At 38.5% G+C, this 11,625-nt stretch overlaps 1 pseudogene; it reads right to left on the bottom strand.

Annotated features, from left to right (window-relative positions):
* Window positions 1-10,055: 10,055 nt before the first annotated feature.
* LOC145036908 (zinc-finger homeodomain protein 6 pseudogene) lies at window positions 10,056-11,326 on the bottom strand (annotated as a pseudogene).
* Window positions 11,327-11,625: the final 299 nt, after the last annotated feature.

Below are 11,625 nucleotides of genomic sequence, written 5' to 3' on the forward strand. Positions count from 1 at the left end.
GCGGTACTGAAATGCAACCGGGTACCCAACTCCTCATGAAATTTCTCCCAGAACCTGGAAGTAAAACGCACATCCCGATCTAACACTATCGAGGTCGGCACCCCTTTTCGTGCTACCACCTCTCTCACATAAATCTCGACCAATTTCTCTGCAGAAGAGCTCTCACTAATGGCGAGGAAGTGAGCACTCTACATCAACCGGTCTACAATCACACATATCGTGTCAACCCCACGTGCAGTACCCAGTAGCTTGGTGATAAATCCATCGAAAGATGTTCCCACTTCCATTGGGGAATCTCTAGAGGCTGTATCGGGCCATGTGGTTGCTGGTTCTCCACCTTAAACCGATGATAGGTCAAGCACCTCTCAACTACCCATGTCACGTCCCTCTTCATACAGGGCCACCAGTAATCTCTCTTCATGTCCAAATACATCTTCGTGCCCCCCGGGTGGATCGAGAATCTCGATCTATGTGCCTCCTCCATCAATACACGACGAGCTCCACCTATATAGGGCACCCAAATCCACCCACGAAAAGTCATAATCCCACGACTGTCCGTCTCAAACTCGGAAACCTGCCTAATCACCCGCTCCCTCTTGTGGTTCTCCGGTCTCATGGCCTCCACCTGGGCCTCCCGAATGGTATCTAAGATTGGATGCATCACTGTCATCCTCATGCACACATCTCGGATCGAAAAACTCACTACTCTAGGACTCAAGGCATCAGCTTCCACATTAGCCTTGCCCGGATGATATAAGATCTCGCAATCATAGTCCTTCAACACATCCAACCACCTCCTCTGCCTCATATTCAGGTTGGGCTGCTCCATGAGCTACTTCGGGCTCGTGTTATCCGTATATATGGTACACTGGAATCCATACAAATAGTGGTGCCAGATCTTGAGGGCAAACACCACTGCCCCCAGCTCCAAATCGTGGGTCGGATACCTTGTCTCATCAGGCTTCAGCTTCCTTCATGCATATGCTATCACATGCCCGCTCTGCATCAACACCGCACCCATCCCAAATATAGAAGCATCACAACAATCCACGAAGTCCTCCACTCCCTCAGAAAGGGCTTACACTGGGGCTTCGCACAATCTCTGGAGAAGGGTCTCAAATGAGGCCTGCTGCTAGGGCCCCGAAGCAAAAGTAACACCCTTCCGGGTCAACCTGGTGAGAGTAACAACAATCTTGGAGAAATCTCTGATAAACCTCCGATAGTAGCCGGCCAAACCCAAAAAACTCCTGATCTAGGATGGGGATCTCAGTATCTCCCACCTCATAACTGCCTCAATCTTGGCTGGGTCAACCAATATCCCATTTTGATTAACGAGGTTTCCTTGGAACTGGACCTCTCATAACCAGAAATCACACTTGGAGAATTTGGCGTAAAGCCTCTCCGTCCTCAATACTCTAAGAATCTCTCTAAGATACTCCTCATGCTGCTCTCTGTATCTCAAATACACCAGAATATTTTCGATGAACATGATCATTGGTCGATCCAACATAGGCCCGCACACCCGGTTCATGAGGTCCATGAATGATGTGGGTACATTGGTGAGTCTGAAAGGTATCATCGTGAACTCGTAGTTCCCATAACGAGTCCTAAAGGTCGTCTTCTAGATATCCTCCTCATACACTCTCATCTGATGATATCTAGATCTCAAATCAATCTTGGAAAACCAAGACGCCCCCTGCAACTGATCGAATAAATTGTCGATCCTCGGTAGTGGATAACGGTTCTTGACCGTCAGCTTGTTGAACTCCTGGTAATCAATACACATCCGGTGTGACCATCCTTTTTCTTGACAAAAAGGATCGATGCTCCCCACGGTGAGCTACTCGGTCTGATTAAACCCTTCCCTAGCAGCTACTGGAGTTGTGAGGATAACCCAAGCAACTCTGGTGGCGCAAGGCGATAAGGTGCCTTGGCAATAGGTGACGCTCCTGGAACCAAATCAATGTGGAACTCCACCTGCCTCTCGGGTGGCACACCAAAAAACTCCTCATGAAAAACATCCGGAAACTTGCACACCATCAAAAGCTCGATGATAGAATGCGGCCTCTCTGTAGCAACCTACGTATCCATCATGTACGCCAAAAAGACCATACAACCCTGTTGTAGATTCTGTCTCGCTTCCAGAAGGCTGATCCACATCTGGTACCCTCACCTAACACCGTAAGCACTCCCCCACTAGGGTCTCATATAGTCACCATCCGACGCTCACAGTAGATCACAGCTCCAAACCGACTCAACCAGTCCATGCCTATAATGACACATACATCACACCTCGTGATCGGTACCAGGTCTATCGGGAACTCAACACCAAAAATCTCTAGTGCACACGCCAGATCACATCAGTAGCAAAATCGAATTCTCGTCGGCTATAGACACCATCTGATGTCGACTCAATGCCTCACGTTGGATACTAATATGACTATTAAAAGCTAAAGACACAAAGGATTAAATTGCACCCGATTCAAATAACACCAAAGAACGTACAAAATTCACAAGAAAAGTACCTATATACAAAGCAATATATGCACAACATAACTCAAAAGAATATAAATAAAGAATACGTACTTGCCATGATGTTAGGTGCTGTGCGGACCTCATCCATTTTCAGCTGAAAGGCACTCCTGCGAACCCTCGTTGTCTTTACCTTTGCTGAACGACTATTAGTATAACGTAAGGCAACATGTGTAGATCCCTATACTGATCCCTGAAGGAGCTGAGGCCACTCGTCTTTCTGATGGATGGTCTGGTTGTAGTGAAAGCATACTGCAAACCCCTTGGGGAAATCCTTCACCGTGTGCCCCTCTTTCCTGCATTTGTAGCAAATCCCCGCTCGGCACGATCCCTCGTGACTCTTGTCGCACTTTCCACAAGTATGTCCCTTCTATCCCCTAGTCCTCGTATCAGCAGGCTTAGCCCGCTTCATCACCGACTGTGACTACACTGGTCTCTGGTCCCTTCCCCGAGACTCCTCCTCCTCCATGGCCTGCAACTCTAGCTCAATCTCCCTCCGCCTGGCATTGGTCTGAAGCTCAACCAATGTATGGTATGATGAGTTTGCCACGAACTCTCATATATCATTCCTTAGTATGCTCATATATCAGTTTACACGTGTTTGCTCGGTGGATGCGTGTTCAAGGCAGAACAACGCCCTCTCGTGAAACATCCCGGTAATCTCAGTCACTGACTCTGTCTTCTGGTTGAGAGATAGAAACTCCTATACGAAATGTTCCCTCTCCACCGATGGAACATACTTATCTTGGAACAACTTAGTGAACCTCTCCCATATCACTATATCAAGGTCTGCATGAGTAAAACTTGTGGTCACAAACTTTCACTAGTCCTTCGCCCCCGCGTGAAGCTCGTTCAGTGCAAATCGAACTCTCAAATGATCAGGGCATGAACACGTATAAAAACACCCCTCAATATCAGAGATCCATCTCACGGAAACAATTGGATCCTACGTCCCATCAAACTCTGGTGGCTTTGTGTTGCTGAACTCCCGAAACAACAACGAGTCACCTCCCTGTGGCTTGGTAGTGGCGACAGCTACAATGGCTGCAACATGAGCCGCCTCGGTAATAGCATCATATCACTCATCAAATGTCTCAATCAGTGTGGTCTTAATAGACCCAAACTTCTCAGGTATCGCCTCTCGAATGGCTGCGGCCACCTCCTCGTTAATCATCATGTGAATCTCATCATCACTAGTCCCACTGGTCCCAAGGTTGTGGCGTGTACCCACCATGATGTCTCTAAAACACAACACAAAAATCATCAGAGACTCGTTCGATCATACTCACACTCGATCATCCGCCCCTTCTTGTTTTTTAGCATCCTAAGGATTCTTACTTGGGTTGCATACAGATCCGATGATTTCAGTAGTACGGGTCCCAATACTACCTTCTACACAAACCTGTAGTCACTCCAAGTCATCCTCCTATGATCCCAATTCACAAGTACTCTAACGCTCTCTAATAATAGACTGCACTCTTAGTAGACCTCTTATAAGCTCATCTAGGTATCTCTCCTAGATTATCCCCCAACTCAATACTCTCGCCCTAAGTGATTCCTGCTAAATACTCCTATTCAGTATATACTCAAAGTAATTATCAAATAGCCGCAACTCCTACGCTAAGGCATCACAAATTAGGCAACTCTAGCCCTAAATATGAAATACCTAACCTATCCTCTAGCATGCATCCCTAACATCACACAAATATCTCATAACACAATTAAGTAAGGGTATTTTAGGAAATCACCGTTCGGCCTCTGGCTGATTGTAAACACCACTCCAACTCGTTTTCTCTTTAAACTCCTTCTTGTTTTAGAAAAATTATTTCTTTAGAAATTTTTTCTCAAATCCTCAGTTTGAGTCCAAACACACCTAGAGATGTACACGATTCCCTTAAACCAAGGCTCTGATACCAACTTGTAACACCATAAATTTTCAAACAAAATTTTCATTTTTAAAACACATAAAAACTCATAATATATTTCTCAAAAAAAATAATTGTTTCAATTGTCAACACAAATGCTCATAAGAATGTCACTATCCCAAAATCATCCACATAGTCTTGTATCGGTGAGTACATTCAATTCGATGCCTTCCAGTGATCCTGAGAAGTACATGAAACACATAACACATAACATGGTAAACACGAAGCTTAGTGAGTTCCCCAAAATACCACACATATCTCATTAGCCTCTCATTACTATGCTCAAATAAGACCCTCCGGTTAATGCGTCTTAGTGGGGCCCTCCAGTACTAACTCAGTAAGCTAAAAATAACACAACATGAAACACAAGAATATAATGCAAGATATCACAATACTCAATATAAACACCGAATACCCTCCGGCCACACCAAGATTACCACTCTAGGTAAGTTATAGTGCGAAGACTCGCCTCGTAAGCAAGTGAATAAATAACTCGTAAACAAATCTCGAACTACCTTCCACTTAACACATAAGATAATTATCTCTAATTAACATTTAAATCACGACTCTAAATAAACTAAGTTATTCTCTCTATCAAACTCTTGGTATGGGTAAAATACCATTTTGCCCCTCCATGGTCCCTATAATCCCTACCTTGACCAAACTCTAAAGTCAATAGAAGTCAACACTCGAGTCAACTGTCCATGTTAACCTGACTCGCCGAGTGCATCTATGTGACTCGTCGAGCCCCATTATTCCTCAGAACATCAAGGAAAACCAACTTAACTTGTCGATTTGTCTCATCAACTCACTGAGTTACCCATGTCCAAACTCATTGGGGAAAACCCTAGCCGACTCATCGAGTAAGTTCATTAACTCGGTGAGTTCATTCAGTCTGTATTCTTATTTAGACGTTTTAAGGCAGATCCACCACTCCAAACTCTAGATCTTGTCTCCTAAGGCTGAAATGCCACGTAAAGCTTCGATATGTACGTTCATACATGGCATATTTACTCTATAATGCCAACACAAGCTCCAACAAGGGTATGGTACTCATAGGCTTGCCTTTAGCTCCATAAAGCTTGGGTCTTTGGGCTCCCAAGACCTCCTGCAATCCAGATCTGAGGTTTCAACCTCAAGATCTGCTCAAGGGATTCAATAACACAAGAAGGATGGCGAAAATCCCTAGAACTCCCCCAACTAAGATCTCACAAGAAAAATGATCAAGATAGCATCTTTTTACCTCAAACAGAAGCTATCCACTGAAAACCTCTAGATCCAAAAATCACTCCTTGCTCAAACCCTTCATGTTTTCCGCTTTTTCTTTCCAAGTGCGCCAAAATGCTCAAGATAGCCTCTCTTTCTCACACAACAAGCTAAAACTCGATTAGGGTTCTTCACAGTGCTCAAGGGTGATGACGGAGGCAGAAATGAGGGCTTAAGGCCCTTTAAATAGGACACAAATGTGGGGATTTAGGGTCTCCTCACATAGCGCCAACTCGGCGAGTCAGCTCTCTGATTCGTCAAGTTGGTCATTAAACCCACGTGACCAATCCAACTATACTCAACGAGTCGGGCACACGACTCGTAGAGTCACACATTAAATCCTAAAAATAAATATATAAATATATTACCTAATAGTCAGGATGTTACAATTGTGGATTTGTCTTGGTAACAACGTTTAAGATATAGCTTAACTAGTTATTAACAATAGTTCACCACAAATACATGATTAAACCACAAATTTTTCTGCTTTAACAAATTTTAACATAAATCTTTTGAAAACAAAATAAAAATAAAAATAAGGTTTACATAAATACTCTTGAGCAAATATATGTTGTTAGCCTCTCCTAGGTTATTTAGAGCCTGTGGAGTTGTCTCCTTGCCCATAATTGAAAAGGCATCATCTTTGCAAAGTACTCCTTTGTGTAGGACTTTGGTTTCATGACTTTCAGCCATCACTCTTACTCTTACATTAATATTATCAAATTTATAGAGAAACTAATATATATATATATATATATATATATATATATATATATATATATATATATATATATATATATATATATATATATATATATATACACATATATATATATATACTGTAGTAAAACCATAGGCCACATATGTTTCAACACTTGAAATATAAGCTGTACTTTAAATATAACTATTAATGTTAATAACATAAATTGTTACTAAATTATTTGAGATTATTTTTGATTCTGTCACATAAGTTATAATTATAAACCCTACTAAATCAATATAATTTAGTCTTGTAAATGAAATGAGAAATGGTTATTTGATGTATTAACATAACTGACTAATATAAATTAATAGTAACAAAAAATTCAGATTTCTCAACTAAACATGCAATATAATGATATTTTTTTTACAGAATACATTGCAACAACTATTTTATAGTACAAAATACTATCATGCACTTTTCACGACGTAAGTGTCTCACCTTGCAGTGAAACTAAATAGTTTTGCATGAACTCTGAAGGTCATAGGTAAAAGAATACAAATGTTACCTCATGATTTTGAATGTACTAGTGTTTTTTGTTACAACAATAATATACAGTTTAAAATGTTAAAAGTCTTGTTATTTGTTGATTTGCTACAAGTTCATGGACTATAATTAAATAATTATTCCCAAATTTTACGTAAAATTTGAAGGTATAAAATTAGGCGAGTGGAACAATTGGAAACATAAAAAGGAAGAAAAATCGAAAGGTCTATTGATATAAGTTTTATGACCTAAATGTATTTTCTTTTATGGTAATGTTAATTGTTGTATTTTGTCATTTATAGATAACGTGCTATTATTTATTTATATATTATGTTTCTAAATGTGCACTTGTATTAGGAAGGAAATTAGCAAGTTACTCCATCAACCTTGAGCAATGGAAACATTATGCCTCAAGTTGTTCATCTTCTTGTTATAAATGAGGTATATTCTTTTTATTTATATAACTTTGTTGTTATTTCAAATATATTACTATTATATAAATATTTTATTTGAATATAACTATATTATTATTACATTTGTATACACGGTATAAGAAATCTTGATAATAACTCAACTACCCTTTGTTTATTGTGTTGCCTTATAGTTTTGGGTTGGATGAGTGAGCATTAGACTTATTTTACTTTACTTAGACTTTTGTTTAAAAGAATTCAAAATATTGATTGAAAACAATGAAATTATTATAATTTATATGGACTATAGTTAAATTAGTTTTTTATTTATTATTATAGGGAAAAAATGTGTTGGTGTAAGTAGCGAGAATTCTAGATTCATATGTAATTAGTATTTAAAAATATACACCAAAAAACATTTTATTATAATGTGGGAAACAAAAAAGAGCCAATAAAAGTAGGATCAATTTTAGAATTGAATTAGCTTTTATCGGAACAAATTATGTGCCACAAAATAGTTTCTGTTTACTGTGACAAATAAAAAAGTATCACTAAAACCCAAAAAATTATCACTAAAACCCAAAAAATTGCAGCATCAAAACTGAAAAATGTCAACAAAGGGTTTTAGTAAGTGCGTTTCTAATGACACTTTTTATTTATGTCGCTGAATCTCTTGAAAACATTTAGTGACAATATTTTTGGGTATTTAGTGGCACTTTTTGTATGCCATTAAATGACATTTTTTTATAGTGTGTTAATATGTTCACATATTACCATTGTCACCTTTTATAGCCGGTGACAATGATAATATGTGAATACATATAACAAGTTAAATAGTTAAATGTATAAAAAAAATAAAGAAGTTGCCTAAATGTAAACAAAGTATGTGTGACAATACTCGATCTAACCCATTACCCGCCATTGATCCAACACGAAAATAAACGGGTTTGGGTTGAGATTTTTGACTCGTCAACCAACCAACCCACCAACCTGTTTATTTCATGGGTTGGGTTGGGTTACCTGTTTGGGTTCGAGGGTAAACCTGCCAACCCGATTATATATATATATATATATATATATATATATATATATATATATATATATATATATATATATATATATATATATACATATATATATATATAATGTTTACAAAATATATTTAATTATTTATCAGCTTCGAATATTTGATTATCGTTTAATTGTTCTCCGATTTTAAAACTGCAAAACATCTTCTAGTCAACTTAGCGTGCTGTAGCCCCTAAGAAGCCGCTAATCAAAAAGAAATCCAGTTTTCAGTCTCCAAACTCACAACTCTGTGTCTCCCTTCTCCGTCGATTGAGGCATTAAGTTATCGACTGTCGCAGTGTCGCACGGATAACACTCGTTTTCTCGTCCTCCGGCTGTCACACACCACTCGTCGTCGTCACTCATGTTTATGACTTTATGTTGAATATTTAAGACTTTATGAATTAATTTTATTTGTATTTTTTAATTTCATTTTAAAATCTGTTGCTTATTAAATGCGTTATACGGGTTTCGTTCGACCCACTAACCCACAAACCTACGAACCCATATACTTATACGGGTTATATGGGTTGGGTTGGGTTGATGTTTTCAACCCACCAACCCACCAACTCATATATTATATGGGTTATGTTGGATTAATATATTCTGACCCGCCAACCCGAACCCAACCCAATTGTCAAGCTTAGAACAAAGTAAAAAAAATGATTACCCTTGTAAACCATTTTCTCAACAATTTTTTATCGTACACAATAATTTGTTTTTTATAGAGTTGTAAAGTACAAATACATAAAACACAAATTGTTGTATATTGCTAAAAAATAGTGTACATATCAGCATCCAAATTTTAAATGATTAGTTCCTTTTTTTGGTGAAAAAGAAAAATAGGTCGTTCCATAAAAAATGTCTTAACATTATTTTTATTACTTTTCGATCATCATTTGATTTTTACCCATGTGTACTCCAGAAATTAGTAACTTTAATTTTGATCCATAAGCTTTCTTCTTAATGTTGTTATTGAATAGTGTTGTAAACATTTCTTCAATAGTCCCTCAAACATTTCTTCATAATGGGCTGGAAAAGCATTGAATGGGGGAGAAATGTCATAGGCTAAACCCGGTTCTAGACCTTGGAATAGGTGTCGGAACTGGAACCGGAAACGGTCTAGAACCCATATTCTGGTCCGGTGTTTGTTAAATTTTCAAGCTTTTTTGGTTTTCGGTTCCCGGTTTGGGCCAGGTCCGACCTATTTGTGGTGCAGTACACCCAAAATGTGGGTAGAATCGTTTTTCTTGATGAATTATTTAAGAATGCATTCTTTCTTCTTTTCCTTATTCCTCATTTATGTTTATTCTTGTCATTCATTCAAGGTTTAAATTTTTTTTAGATACCATGTAATCTTTGTGGGTACCACTGTACACTCTTCTTGGAGTTATTAATCCCTGTGTTTCCTTCTCTACACGTTTTGTTCATGTTGGTTGTGAAGATTAAGATAAACATTATTGACTAGAAAGCGTATGTAGATTAATAGAAGTTACTTTTGTCTCAAAACCTATTTGATACAATCCGGAAAAAAGAATACAAACTAATTAAAAGACTATAATATAATATCACAAAATATGAATTGGTAGTAAAATGTTCTTAAAATCATGATCAAAATCTGGTAATAGCAATGGATGGGAATTATAATGTCAAACTTGTACTACATTTATATGCATTAGACTAGTCTAGAAAATAAGAATATTTTCCAAAAGAAAGAATCTATGCAATTTAATTTCTATTATTCTTACATTTCTTTCTTCTTAGTGGCTTGTTTGTTGTTGTGCATCCACACTTTAAACACTTGTCTTTTCAGACCAACATCGTGGCAGAATTGTACAAGCTCCTGTTCATCTTGCTTCTGGATCTTCCACCCTATTCTGTCTGCAAAATCTTGCATCTTTTCCTTCTGTTCCTGTGTGAATTTCGTTCGAAACCTTTTCTTTGAAGTTTGCGCCATTAATTGCACTCCGGAACTCGTTCTGAATACATTAAGATCTTCACTAGATGATTCCGCCGGTGCGCCGCCAGCACCACCAAATGCCATCATAATTGGCGGCATTGGATGGTGATAATACCGGTGGTGCCGCTGCTGAGGTGATGGTGCGGGAGGTACATGTACAGCAGCTGCCGGAGGTGGTTGATTATGTGTGAAAGCTATTTGAGAAGTAGTCTCGCCTTCTATCTCTCTCCGGTGGAAACTCCGGTGGCATTCACAGGCGGCACATTTTAATGCTTCTGGCGTGCCATCTTCTCCGCTAGGCATAAACTCTCCACACCCATCGAGAACATGAGTGCCCATATTGGCAGCATGGTTCCTTAAGCATCCACGATACCGGACGACCACTGCAACCGGCGCTATAGAGGTTGTTGAAGGTGGTGGTGCTAGTGGTAGCGGCTGCGAGGGAGCTTGAGAGACCAGTCCAGAAATATTTGGATCCGGATCCGAGTTTGAATTCCTTCCGGGTCTTTCTGCAGCTTCCGGTTGTTCGTTCTGTAACCTGAATCCGCGATACTGGTCTCCCCGATGAAGATGATTTGGGGTTTCATTTCTTTTGGTGTTTGAGGTAGAAGATGATTCTTGAGTGGATTGAGGTGGAATAAGATAATTTATGGAGTTTCTCTCTCTAGTTTCCATTAGGTTTGACATGTAAACACATGATCCCTCACCCTAAACACCAATTCCAGTATTTAAAATTTCGCAAATCCTACTGGAAATCTCCAACATGAGGAACAAGGAATATAGAGATTAAACAGTGTCTCCTACCACCCACCCTGAGAGAACAAAGGAGGCAGACGGGTCCAGTTTGCCCTCCTCTTCATCTCCATTGAGTTTGATTTTGTGTGTGTGTGTGTGAGAGAGAGAGAGTTTATATGCTTATTTACACCACAATATCTTATACTAGCATGATATTATGTACTTGATGATATTATAATTGTTAAAATAATACCAAAATAAAATTCAAAAGATAATACCAAATTATACTTCATCTTTTTTTTTTTTTTTTTTTTTTTTTTTTTTTTTTTTTTTTTTTCTAAAATTATAATCCATTTCTAAAAATAAATAAAAAAATTTCCAAAATATCCCCTCATTATTATTTAACCGACTATGTATTTAGATCAATGTTTTTAAAAACCAGTTTTTAGTTGAAATGGTATGGTGATCGGTTCCTGGTTCAAC

This window comes from Lactuca saligna, chromosome 3 (assembly GCF_052625555.1).
Source record: "Lactuca saligna cultivar CGN05327 chromosome 3, ASM5262555v1, whole genome shotgun sequence".
In the NCBI taxonomy this organism is placed as follows: Eukaryota; Viridiplantae; Streptophyta; class Magnoliopsida; order Asterales; family Asteraceae; genus Lactuca; species Lactuca saligna.